Source organism: Phyllobates terribilis, unplaced genomic scaffold (assembly GCF_046119375.1).
Source record: "Phyllobates terribilis strain yellow unplaced genomic scaffold, ASM4611937v1 Scaffold_24__1_contigs__length_18792416, whole genome shotgun sequence".
Classification (NCBI taxonomy): Eukaryota; Metazoa; Chordata; class Amphibia; order Anura; family Dendrobatidae; genus Phyllobates; species Phyllobates terribilis.
Window position 1 is genome coordinate 11,417,553 of NW_027362784.1, and position 9,948 is coordinate 11,427,500.

Sequence of the window (9,948 nt, forward strand, 5' to 3'; positions counted from 1 at the left end):
ATCCGATTTCAGTTCCAGAGCGATTCCTCCGATGAGTCCTTGATACTTAGTCGTTTTGGCCAAAATTTCTGACTTTTTGAAAATTTCACAAATTTGTGAAAACTTCCACAAAATGAGGTTCTAGTATGTCATAGGGCATCCCAGGAGGGCTTCATATGTGTGGGTAAAATATATATCCCACAGGGGGAAAATTGAAAAAAAGTTGAAAAAAAAAATTTTTGGGGACTTAGAAAATTTTTCGACTTGTGTCAGACTTCCAGAGAGGGGAGCATGTCAGTGCGCGCATCCGATTTCAGTTCCAGAGCGATTCCTCCGATGAGTCCTTGATACTTAGTCGTTTTGGCCAAAATTTCTGACTTTTTTGAAAATTTCACAAATTTGTGAAAACTTCCACAAAATGAGGTTCTAGTATGTCATAGGGCATCCCAGGAGGGCTTCATATGTGTGGGTAAAATATATATCCCACAGGGGGAAAATTGAAAAAAAGTTGAAAAAAAAAATTTTTGGGGACTTAGAAAATTTTTCGACTTGTGTCAGACTTCCAGAGAGGGGAGCATGTCAGTGCGCGCATCCGATTTCAGTTCCAGAGCGATTCCTCCGATGAGTCCTTGATACTTAGTCGTTTTGGCCAAAATTTCTGACTTTTTTGAAAATTTCACAAATTTGTGAAAACTTCCACAAAATGAGGTTCTAGTATGTCATAGGGCATCCCAGGAGGGCTTCATATGTGTGGGTAAAATATATATCCCACAGGGGGAAAATTGAAAAAAAGTTGAAAAAAAAAATTTTTGGGGACTTAGAAAATTTTTCGACTTGTGTCAGACTTCCAGAGAGGGGAGCATGTCAGTGCGCGCATCCGATTTCAGTTCCAGAGCGATTCCTCCGATGAGTCCTTGATACTTAGTCGTTTTGGCCAAAATTTCTGACTTTTTGAAAATTTCACAAATTTGTGAAAACTTCCACAAAATGAGGTTCTAGTATGTCATAGGGCATCCCAGGAGGGCTTCATATGTGTGGGTAAAATATATATCCCACAGGGGGAAAATTGAAAAAAAGTTGAAAAAAAAAATTTTTGGGGACTTAGAAAATTTTTCGACTTGTGTCAGACTTCCAGAGAGGGGAGCATGTCAGTGCGCGCATCCGATTTCAGTTCCAGAGCGATTCCTCCGATGAGTCCTTGATACTTAGTCGTTTTGGCCAAAATTTCTGACTTTTTGAAAATTTCACAAATTTGTGAAAACTTCCACAAAATGAGGTTCTAGTATGTCATAGGGCATCCCAGGAGGGCTTCATATGTGTGGGTAAAATATATATCCCACAGGGGGAAAATTGAAAAAAAGTTGAAAAAAAAAATTTTTGGGGACTTAGAAAATTTTTCGACTTGTGTCAGACTTCCAGAGAGGGGAGCATGTCAGTGCGCGCATCCGATTTCAGTTCCAGAGCGATTCCTCCGATGAGTCCTTGATACTTAGTCGTTTTGGCCAAAATTTCTGACTTTTTTGAAAATTTCACAAATTTGTGAAAACTTCCACAAAATGAGGTTCTAGTATGTCATAGGGCATCCCAGGAGGGCTTCATATGTGTGGGTAAAATATATATCCCACAGGGGGAAAATTGAAAAAAAGTTGAAAAAAAAAATTTTTGGGGACTTAGAAAATTTTTCGACTTGTGTCAGACTTCCAGAGAGGGGAGCATGTCAGTGCGCGCATCCGATTTCAGTTCCAGAGCGATTCCTCCGATGAGTCCTTGATACTTAGTCGTTTTGGCCAAAATTTCTGACTTTTTGAAAATTTCACAAATTTGTGAAAACTTCCACAAAATGAGGTTCTAGTATGTCATAGGGCATCCCAGGAGGGCTTCATATGTGTGGGTAAAATATATATCCCACAGGGGGAAAATTGAAAAAAAGTTGAAAAAAAAAATTTTTGGGGACTTAGAAAATTTTTCGACTTGTGTCAGACTTCCAGAGAGGGGAGCATGTCAGTGCGCGCATCCGATTTCAGTTCCAGAGCGATTCCTCCGATGAGTCCTTGATACTTAGTCGTTTTGGCCAAAATTTCTGACTTTTTGAAAATTTCACAAATTTGTGAAAACTTCCACAAAATGAGGTTCTAGTATGTCATAGGGCATCCCAGGAGGGCTTCATATGTGTGGGTAAAATATATATCCCACAGGGGGAAAATTGAAAAAAAGTTGAAAAAAAAAATTTTTGGGGACTTAGAAAATTTTTCGACTTGTGTCAGACTTCCAGAGAGGGGAGCATGTCAGTGCGTGCATCCGATTTCAGTTCCAGAGCGATTCCTCCGATGAGTCCTTGATACTTAGTCGTTTTGGCCAAAATTTCTGACTTTTTTGAAAATTTCACAAATTTGTGAAAACTTCCACAAAATGAGGTTCTAGTATGTCATAGGGCATCCCAGGAGGGCTTCATATGTGTGGGTAAAATATATATCCCACAGGGGGAAAATTGAAAAAAAGTTGAAAAAAAAAATTTTTGGGGACTTAGAAAATTTTTCGACTTGTGTCAGACTTCCAGAGAGGGGAGCATGTCAGTGCGCGCATCCGATTTCAGTTCCAGAGCGATTCCTCCGATGAGTCCTTGATACTTAGTCGTTTTGGCCAAAATTTCTGACTTTTTGAAAATTTCACAAATTTGTGAAAACTTCCACAAAATGAGGTTCTAGTATGTCATAGGGCATCCCAGGAGGGCTTCATATGTGTGGGTAAAATATATATCCCACAGGGGGAAAATTGAAAAAAAGTTGAAAAAAAAAATTTTTGGGGACTTAGAAAATTTTTCGACTTGTGTCAGACTTCCAGAGAGGGGAGCATGTCAGTGCGCGCATCCGATTTCAGTTCCAGAGCGATTCCTCCGATGAGTCCTTGATACTTAGTCGTTTTGGCCAAAATTTCTGACTTTTTGAAAATTTCACAAATTTGTGAAAACTTCCACAAAATGAGGTTCTAGTATGTCATAGGGCATCCCAGGAGGGCTTCATATGTGTGGGTAAAATATATATCCCACAGGGGGAAAATTGAAAAAAAGTTGAAAAAAAAAATTTTTGGGGACTTAGAAAATTTTTCGACTTGTGTCAGACTTCCAGAGAGGGGAGCATGTCAGTGCGCGCATCCGATTTCAGTTCCAGAGCGATTCCTCCGATGAGTCCTTGATACTTAGTCGTTTTGGCCAAAATTTCTGACTTTTTTGAAAATTTCACAAATTTGTGAAAACTTCCACAAAATGAGGTTCTAGTATGTCATAGGGCATCCCAGGAGGGCTTCATATGTGTGGGTAAAATATATATCCCACAGGGGGAAAATTGAAAAAAAGTTGAAAAAAAAAATTTTTGGGGACTTAGAAAATTTTTCGACTTGTGTCAGACTTCCAGAGAGGGGAGCATGTCAGTGCGCGCATCCGATTTCAGTTCCAGAGCGATTCCTCCGATGAGTCCTTGATACTTAGTCGTTTTGGCCAAAATTTCTGACTTTTTTGAAAATTTCACAAATTTGTGAAAACTTCCACAAAATGAGGTTCTAGTATGTCATAGGGCATCCCAGGAGGGCTTCATATGTGTGGGTAAAATATATATCCCACAGGGGGAAAATTGAAAAAAAGTTGAAAAAAAAAATTTTTGGGGACTTAGAAAATTTTTCGACTTGTGTCAGACTTCCAGAGAGGGGAGCATGTCAGTGCGCGCATCCGATTTCAGTTCCAGAGCGATTCCTCCGATGAGTCCTTGATACTTAGTCGTTTTGGCCAAAATTTCTGACTTTTTGAAAATTTCACAAATTTGTGAAAACTTCCACAAAATGAGGTTCTAGTATGTCATAGGGCATCCCAGGAGGGCTTCATATGTGTGGGTAAAATATATATCCCACAGGGGGAAAATTGAAAAAAAGTTGAAAAAAAAAATTTTTGGGGACTTAGAAAATTTTTCGACTTGTGTCAGACTTCCAGAGAGGGGAGCATGTCAGTGCGCGCATCCGATTTCAGTTCCAGAGCGATTCCTCCGATGAGTCCTTGATACTTAGTCGTTTTGGCCAAAATTTCTGACTTTTTGAAAATTTCACAAATTTGTGAAAACTTCCACAAAATGAGGTTCTAGTATGTCATAGGGCATCCCAGGAGGGCTTCATATGTGTGGGTAAAATATATATCCCACAGGGGGAAAATTGAAAAAAAGTTGAAAAAAAAAATTTTTGGGGACTTAGAAAATTTTTCGACTTGTGTCAGACTTCCAGAGAGGGGAGCATGTCAGTGCGCGCATCCGATTTCAGTTCCAGAGCGATTCCTCCGATGAGTCCTTGATACTTAGTCGTTTTGGCCAAAATTTCTGACTTTTTTGAAAATTTCACAAATTTGTGAAAACTTCCACAAAATGAGGTTCTAGTATGTCATAGGGCATCCCAGGAGGGCTTCATATGTGTGGGTAAAATATATATCCCACAGGGGGAAAATTGAAAAAAAGTTGAAAAAAAAAATTTTTGGGGACTTAGAAAATTTTTCGACTTGTGTCAGACTTCCAGAGAGGGGAGCATGTCAGTGCGCGCATCCGATTTCAGTTCCAGAGCGATTCCTCCGATGAGTCCTTGATACTTAGTCGTTTTGGCCAAAATTTCTGACTTTTTGAAAATTTCACAAATTTGTGAAAACTTCCACAAAATGAGGTTCTAGTATGTCATAGGGCATCCCAGGAGGGCTTCATATGTGTGGGTAAAATATATATCCCACAGGGGGAAAATTGAAAAAAAGTTGAAAAAAAAAATTTTTGGGGACTTAGAAAATTTTTCGACTTGTGTCAGACTTCCAGAGAGGGGAGCATGTCAGTGCGCGCATCCGATTTCAGTTCCAGAGCGATTCCTCCGATGAGTCCTTGATACTTAGTCGTTTTGGCCAAAATTTCTGACTTTTTGAAAATTTCACAAATTTGTGAAAACTTCCACAAAATGAGGTTCTAGTATGTCATAGGGCATCCCAGGAGGGCTTCATATGTGTGGGTAAAATATATATCCCACAGGGGGAAAATTGAAAAAAAGTTGAAAAAAAAAATTTTTGGGGACTTAGAAAATTTTTCGACTTCTGTCAGACTTCCAGAGAGGGGAGCATGTCAGTGCGCGCATCCGATTTCAGTTCCAGAGCGATTCCTCCGATGAGTCCTTGATACTTAGTCGTTTTGGCCAAAATTTCTGACTTTTTGAAAATTTCACAAATTTGTGAAAACTTCCACAAAATGAGGTTCTAGTATGTCATAGGGCATCCCAGGAGGGCTTCATATGTGTGGGTAAAATATATATCCCACAGGGGGAAAATTGAAAAAAAGTTGAAAAAAAAATTTTTTGGGGACTTAGAAAATTTTTCGACTTGTGTCAGACTTCCAGAGAGGGGAGCATGTCAGTGCGCGCATCCGATTTCAGTTCCAGAGCGATTCCTCCGATGAGTCCTTGATACTTAGTCGTTTTGGCCAAAATTTCTGACTTTTTTGAAAATTTCACAAATTTGTGAAAACTTCCACAAAATGAGGTTCTAGTATGTCATAGGGCATCCCAGGAGGGCTTCATATGTGTGGGTAAAATATATATCCCACAGGGGGAAAATTGAAAAAAAGTTGAAAAAAAAAATTTTTGGGGACTTAGAAAATTTTTCGACTTGTGTCAGACTTCCAGAGAGGGGAGCATGTCAGTGCGCGCATCCGATTTCAGTTCCAGAGCGATTCCTCCGATGAGTCCTTGATACTTAGTCGTTTTGGCCAAAATTTCTGACTTTTTGAAAATTTCACAAATTTGTGAAAACTTCCACAAAATGAGGTTCTAGTATGTCATAGGGCATCCCAGGAGGGCTTCATATGTGTGGGTAAAATATATATCCCACAGGGGGAAAATTGAAAAAAAGTTGAAAAAAAAAATTTTTGGGGACTTAGAAAATTTTTCGACTTGTGTCAGACTTCCAGAGAGGGGAGCATGTCAGTGCGCGCATCCGATTTCAGTTCCAGAGCGATTCCTCCGATGAGTCCTTGATACTTAGTCGTTTTGGCCAAAATTTCTGACTTTTTTGAAAATTTCACAAATTTGTGAAAACTTCCACAAAATGAGGTTCTAGTATGTCATAGGGCATCCCAGGAGGGCTTCATATGTGTGGGTAAAATATATATCCCACAGGGGGAAAATTGAAAAAAAGTTGAAAAAAAAAATTTTTGGGGACTTAGAAAATTTTTCGACTTGTGTCAGACTTCCAGAGAGGGGAGCATGTCAGTGCGCGCATCCGATTTCAGTTCCAGAGCGATTCCTCCGATGAGTCCTTGATACTTAGTCGTTTTGGCCAAAATTTCTGACTTTTTGAAAATTTCACAAATTTGTGAAAACTTCCACAAAATGAGGTTCTAGTATGTCATAGGGCATCCCAGGAGGGCTTCATATGTGTGGGTAAAATATATATCCCACAGGGGGAAAATTGAAAAAAAGTTGAAAAAAAAAATTTTTGGGGACTTAGAAAATTTTTCGACTTGTGTCAGACTTCCAGAGAGGGGAGCATGTCAGTGCGCGCATCCGATTTCAGTTCCAGAGCGATTCCTCCGATGAGTCCTTGATACTTAGTCGTTTTGGCCAAAATTTCTGACTTTTTTGAAAATTTCACAAATTTGTGAAAACTTCCACAAAATGAGGTTCTAGTATGTCATAGGGCATCCCAGGAGGGCTTCATATGTGTGGGTAAAATATATATCCCACAGGGGGAAAATTGAAAAAAAGTTGAAAAAAAAAATTTTTGGGGACTTAGAAAATTTTTCGACTTGTGTCAGACTTCCAGAGAGGGGAGCATGTCAGTGCGCGCATCCGATTTCAGTTCCAGAGCGATTCCTCCGATGAGTCCTTGATACTTAGTCGTTTTGGCCAAAATTTCTGACTTTTTGAAAATTTCACAAATTTGTGAAAACTTCCACAAAATGAGGTTCTAGTATGTCATAGGGCATCCCAGGAGGGCTTCATATGTGTGGGTAAAATATATATCCCACAGGGGGAAAATTGAAAAAAAGTTGAAAAAAAAAATTTTTGGGGACTTAGAAAATTTTTCGACTTGTGTCAGACTTCCAGAGAGGGGAGCATGTCAGTGCGCGCATCCGATTTCAGTTCCAGAGCGATTCCTCCGATGAGTCCTTGATACTTAGTCGTTTTGGCCAAAATTTCTGACTTTTTTGAAAATTTCACAAATTTGTGAAAACTTCCACAAAATGAGGTTCTAGTATGTCATAGGGCATCCCAGGAGGGCTTCATATGTGTGGGTAAAATATATATCCCACAGGGGGAAAATTGAAAAAAAGTTGAAAAAAAAAATTTTTGGGGACTTAGAAAATTTTTCGACTTGTGTCAGACTTCCAGAGAGGGGAGCATGTCAGTGCGCGCATCCGATTTCAGTTCCAGAGCGATTCCTCCGATGAGTCCTTGATACTTAGTCGTTTTGGCCAAAATTTCTGACTTTTTTGAAAATTTCACAAATTTGTGAAAACTTCCACAAAATGAGGTTCTAGTATGTCATAGGGCATCCCAGGAGGGCTTCATATGTGTGGGTAAAATATATATCCCACAGGGGGAAAATTGAAAAAAAGTTGAAAAAAAAAATTTTTGGGGACTTAGAAAATTTTTCGACTTGTGTCAGACTTCCAGAGAGGGGAGCATGTCAGTGCGCGCATCCGATTTCAGTTCCAGAGCGATTCCTCCGATGAGTCCTTGATACTTAGTCGTTTTGGCCAAAATTTCTGACTTTTTGAAAATTTCACAAATTTGTGAAAACTTCCACAAAATGAGGTTCTAGTATGTCATAGGGCATCCCAGGAGGGCTTCATATGTGTGGGTAAAATATATATCCCACAGGGGGAAAATTGAAAAAAAGTTGAAAAAAAAAATTTTTGGGGACTTAGAAAATTTTTCGACTTGTGTCAGACTTCCAGAGAGGGGAGCATGTCAGTGCGCGCATCCGATTTCAGTTCCAGAGCGATTCCTCCGATGAGTCCTTGATACTTAGTCGTTTTGGCCAAAATTTCTGACTTTTTGAAAATTTCACAAATTTGTGAAAACTTCCACAAAATGAGGTTCTAGTATGTCATAGGGCATCCCAGGAGGGCTTCATATGTGTGGGTAAAATATATATCCCACAGGGGGAAAATTGAAAAAAAGTTGAAAAAAAAAATTTTGGGGGACTTAGAAAATTTTTCGACTTGTGTCAGACTTCCAGAGAGGGGAGCATGTCAGTGCGTGCATCCGATTTCAGTTCCAGAGCGATTCCTCCGATGAGTCCTTGATACTTAGTCGTTTTGGCCAAAATTTCTGACTTTTTTGAAAATTTCACAAATTTGTGAAAACTTCCACAAAATGAGGTTCTAGTATGTCATAGGGCATCCCAGGAGGGCTTCATATGTGTGGGTAAAATATATATCCCACAGGGGGAAAATTGAAAAAAAGTTGAAAAAAAAAATTTTTGGGGACTTAGAAAATTTTTCGACTTGTGTCAGACTTCCAGAGAGGGGAGCATGTCAGTGCGCGCATCCGATTTCAGTTCCAGAGCGATTCCTCCGATGAGTCCTTGATACTTAGTCGTTTTGGCCAAAATTTCTGACTTTTTGAAAATTTCACAAATTTGTGAAAACTTCCACAAAATGAGGTTCTAGTATGTCATAGGGCATCCCAGGAGGGCTTCATATGTGTGGGTAAAATATATATCCCACAGGGGGAAAATTGAAAAAAAGTTGAAAAAAAAAATTTTTGGGGACTTAGAAAATTTTTCGACTTGTGTCAGACTTCCAGAGAGGGGAGCATGTCAGTGCGCGCATCCGATTTCAGTTCCAGAGCGATTCCTCCGATGAGTCCTTGATACTTAGTCGTTTTGGCCAAAATTTCTGACTTTTTGAAAATTTCACAAATTTGTGAAAACTTCCACAAAATGAGGTTCTAGTATGTCATAGGGCATCCCAGGAGGGCTTCATATGTGTGGGTAAAATATATATCCCACAGGGGGAAAATTGAAAAAAAGTTGAAAAAAAAAATTTTTGGGGACTTAGAAAATTTTTCGACTTGTGTCAGACTTCCAGAGAGGGGAGCATGTCAGTGCGCGCATCCGATTTCAGTTCCAGAGCGATTCCTCCGATGAGTCCTTGATACTTAGTCGTTTTGGCCAAAATTTCTGACTTTTTTGAAAATTTCACAAATTTGTGAAAACTTCCACAAAATGAGGTTCTAGTATGTCATAGGGCATCCCAGGAGGGCTTCATATGTGTGGGTAAAATATATATCCCACAGGGGGAAAATTGAAAAAAAGTTGAAAAAAAAAATTTTTGGGGACTTAGAAAATTTTTCGACTTGTGTCAGACTTCCAGAGAGGGGAGCATGTCAGTGCGCGCATCCGATTTCAGTTCCAGAGCGATTCCTCCGATGAGTCCTTGATACTTAGTCGTTTTGGCCAAAATTTCTGACTTTTTGAAAATTTCACAAATTTGTGAAAACTTCCACAAAATGAGGTTCTAGTATGTCATAGGGCATCCCAGGAGGGCTTCATATGTGTGGGTAAAATATATATCCCACAGGGGGAAAATTGAAAAAAAGTTGAAAAAAAAAATTTTGGGGACTTAGAAAATTTTTCAACTTGTGTCAGACTTCCAGAGAGGGGAGCATGTCAGTGCGCGCATCCGATTTCAGTTCCAGAGCGATTCCTCCGATGAGTCCTTGATACTTAGTCTTTTTCAGAAGTCAGAATTTTGACTTCCAGGACCCACAAATCGTTGATAAATTGAGCCCGCTCACCAGTTCCAAGTGTTTTGGGGTCTCCCCGGTACCAGTAATGCAGCCTGCTCACTATATGTCGCAAAATAGAAAAAAAGTGAAAAAGAACCAGAATGAGGAAATTCCAGGGAGCCGAATCCGCCTAACAGTTCCAGGCGATCGGGTACTTTTTGACATGTGTCC